We start from the raw sequence: 3,678 nt of genomic DNA on the forward strand, positions 1-3,678 counted from the left end.
GGTGGTGGTGGTGGTTGTGGTGGTGGTGGTGATGGCTGTGGTGGTGGCGGTGGTGGTGGTGGTGGAGATAATAGCTGCAATGGTGATTGTGATAACAATAGTGCTGCAGTTGATAGTGGTGATGATCGTAGTGGTGGTGGTGGTAGTGGTGGTAATGTTATGTTGGTAGTGGTAGTTAAAGGTATAGTGTTGGTGTAGGTGATGGCGGTGGTGGTGATGGTGGTGCTGGAAATGATGTTAGTGATGATAATGATGATAGTAGTGGTGGTAGTGGCGGTGGTGGTTGCTGCTGACGCCGCCGTCGTCGTCATAATAGTGATAATGCCGGCTGTAGTGTTTTTAGAGGTGGTAGCGGTGGTAATGACGGTAGTGGTGGTGGTGGTGGTTGTCACGGTGATGGTGGTAGTGGTGGTGTTGGTAATGGTGTTGGTAATGGTGGTGGTAGTGGTGGTGGTAGTGGTGGTAGTGGTAGTAGTGGTGGTAGTGGTGCTGGTGCTGGTGCTGGTGCTAGTTGTGGTGGTAATGGTCTCTTTTCTGTTTGGGGCTGAGGCGGAGGTAGCAGTGGTGGTGGTTGTACCAATGTTGTTACTTTTTGGCGGTGGTGGTGATGGTGGTGGTGGTGATGATGGTGGTGGTGGTGGTGATGGTGGTGGTGGTGATGGTAGAAGAGGTAGTATAAGTGTTGGCGATGCTGAGCTGCTGATGGTTGATGCTGCTGCTGTTGTTGTTGTTGTGGTGGTGGTAGTAGTGGTGGTGGTAATGACTGTGATGAAAGTAGTGCTAATGTTGACAAAGCAGAGATGATGATGATGATGGTGGTAGTGGTGGCGGTGGCGGTGGCCAGGGATTGTTAGGTAAGGTTATGGTGATGGTAACGGACAAACAATGTGATGGTTTGTAGTAGCAGCAGTGGTGGTGGTGGTGGTGGTGGGGGTGGTAGTAGTGGTGGTGGTGATAATGGTGATGGTGGTGGTTATTCTTGGAGCCGACAAACAAGGCGGTAGTGGTGATGGTTGTTGCTCTATGGTGGTGACAGATCGTCGATGGTGGTGGTGGTGGTGGTAGTAGTGGTGATGGTGGCATATTAGTTTTGGTAGGTAATAACAACAACAACAACAACAACAACAACAATAATAATAATGATAATAATAATTTCTTTTATTAGCCACAGGGGCATAGATGAGGAGGGGGACATCACAAGATGGAAAGGATACTGATGAATAAACAGTAGTGGTAGTGCCAGTAGTAGTAGCGGTGGTGGTGGTGGTGGTGGTTGTGGTGGTGGCGGCGGCTTGTTGCTGTGGTAGTTATATGAAATAGTGGTGGTGGAGTTGGAACTGCTGTCGCTGTGGTGTCAAGTTGTTCGCGGCAGTGTATGAAAATAGTAGTGGAAGTGGTGGATGTGGTTGATACGGCTATAGTAGTGGTACTGGTGCAAATAGTGGTAGTAATAGCGGTTGTTATTGTTGTAGCGGTGTAATCCCCATCGCCCCAGGGTCAGTCTTAATCGAGCATACCATAATGATAATTGGTCGCTGAGTGGTAATTGTAATTATGGCAATGGTGGTGGTGCTGGTGGTAGTGGTTTTGGAAGTGGTGGTGGAGAAATCTGATGTATTTTCCGACATAAATAAATTTACCGTCTGACCAGCGCTCCAGCCGTGCCCATCGTTGCTATGTATATGTGTTATTTATATTAATTTGGGTATTTTAATCGAAGTAGGCAAAAAGCGTGGCTCTGTGGATAAGAAGTTTGCTTCCCAAACACGTGGTCTTGGGGTCAGTCCCTCTGTGCGGCATCTTGGGCAAGTGTCTTCCTTCTATAGCCCCAGGCTGACCAAACTCCTCTGAGTGGAATTGACAGACGGAAACTGAAGCAAGACTGTCGTATATACATACATATACACATATATACATATATATATATACACATACATACATACATACATACATACATACACACATACACACATACACACACACACTCACGTGCGTGGGGGCGGGAAGTTCCTGGTTTTAAGGGTATCGCGAAAAACCTCTTTGGAAGCTCAACCTTCCGAGTTTTTTTTACAGGACTTAGAAAAAGTAAAGGACCGCTGCAATAACTGAATTTGAGAAGGGAATATGTTGGATAAAATCATAATTAACTGATCCTCTTGTATTCTCTTTTACCTAAAGCCAGGAACCTTTCAGTACTCCCTCGTAATGTGTGTGTGTGTGTGTGTGTGTGTGTGTGTGTGTGTGTGTGTGTGTGTATTTGTGTCGTGTTTGACCTGTGCCACCGTTTGACAACCGGTGCTGGTTTGTTCACGTACCCGTAAATTTAGCGGTTCAGAAATAGACATTGATAGAATAAGTATCAGACTTTAAAAAAAAAAAAAAAGCTACTGGGGCCGATTTTTTTTCGATTAAAGCCTTTAAGGTAGAGCTCCAGTATGACCACAATCCAATGCCTGCAACAAATAAGAGAAAGAACGATAAATATGGAAGGACAAAATTCGAGAGAAACTTGGTTGAGTGGGAGGCTAGTTTGGGCGGTAAGTTTATTCTGTGATGGTGGGAACGGCAGAAGTAGTCTTGTAGGGAGAGCAGAGAGTATTATAGGCGATATATAAAGTAAAAGATGTTTTGTAGGGAGTAGCGGTTTTATAGGGAGTATAAGTAGTAGTTGTTTTGAAGAAATATAGGGAGTAATTTTTTGAGTGTTTGTAAGGAGTAAAGGTTTTTGGGAGAGTGTATGGAGTGCGAGTTTTGCAAGGAGTGGTCGTTTTGTAAGAAATATAGAAATATAGAAAGTAGGGGCTATGATTGAGTATAGGGAGCGGAAGTCTTTTGGGGGAATATTAGGGGTTTTGTAGAGAGTATTGGGAATAGTCTTTTTGTTAGAAATATAGGGAATAGGAGTTTTGAGTGAGTATAGGGTGGAGAGGTATTTTAGGGAATAAATAGTAGCAGCGGTTTTTATAGGGAGTAAAGGTTTTGAATGCTAATAGAGAATAGGGGATATGAGGGGTTGTGTATGGAATTGCGGATTTATAGGGACTATGGGGGGGGGGCACTTTGTAAGAAATATATGGAGTAACGTCTTTGAATGAGTAAAGGGAGTAGGGACTTTGAATGAGTATAGGGAGTAGGGGTCTTTTAGAGAATATTAATGATTTTACAGGGAGTATAGAAAGTAATCGTTTTGTAAGAAAAACATGGAGTAGGGGTTTTGAGTGAATATAGAGTGAAAAGGTCTTTTAGAGAATATCAGGAACAGCAGTTTTGCAGGGAGTTATCATTTTGTAAAAAAATATAGGGAGTAGGGGCTTTGAGTGAGTCTACCGAGTGGAGTCTTTTAAAGAATATTAGGGTTTCTTTTAGGGAGTGTAGGGAGATATCGATTTTTTAAGGTAATATTGGGAGTGGGGGAATTGAGTGAGTGTAGGTCTTTTAGTGAATATTAGGGGTTTTATAGGAAGTATAGGGAGTAGTCATTTTATAAAAAATATAGGGAGTAGAGGTTTTGAGTACTTACAGAAGGTTGAATTGGTAGTGGGAGACGTTGTATATGAAGTTACAGGTTCATAAGGAACATAGAAAGTACTTGTTTTGTTAGAAATATAGGGAGTAGAGGTTTGGGTGAGGGAGCAATATATGGTGTGGATTTGCAGGGAGTATTGGTCGTAATGTTGG

This window comes from Octopus bimaculoides, chromosome 4, assembly GCF_001194135.2.
Source record: "Octopus bimaculoides isolate UCB-OBI-ISO-001 chromosome 4, ASM119413v2, whole genome shotgun sequence".
NCBI lineage: Eukaryota > Metazoa > Mollusca > Cephalopoda > Octopoda > Octopodidae > Octopus > Octopus bimaculoides.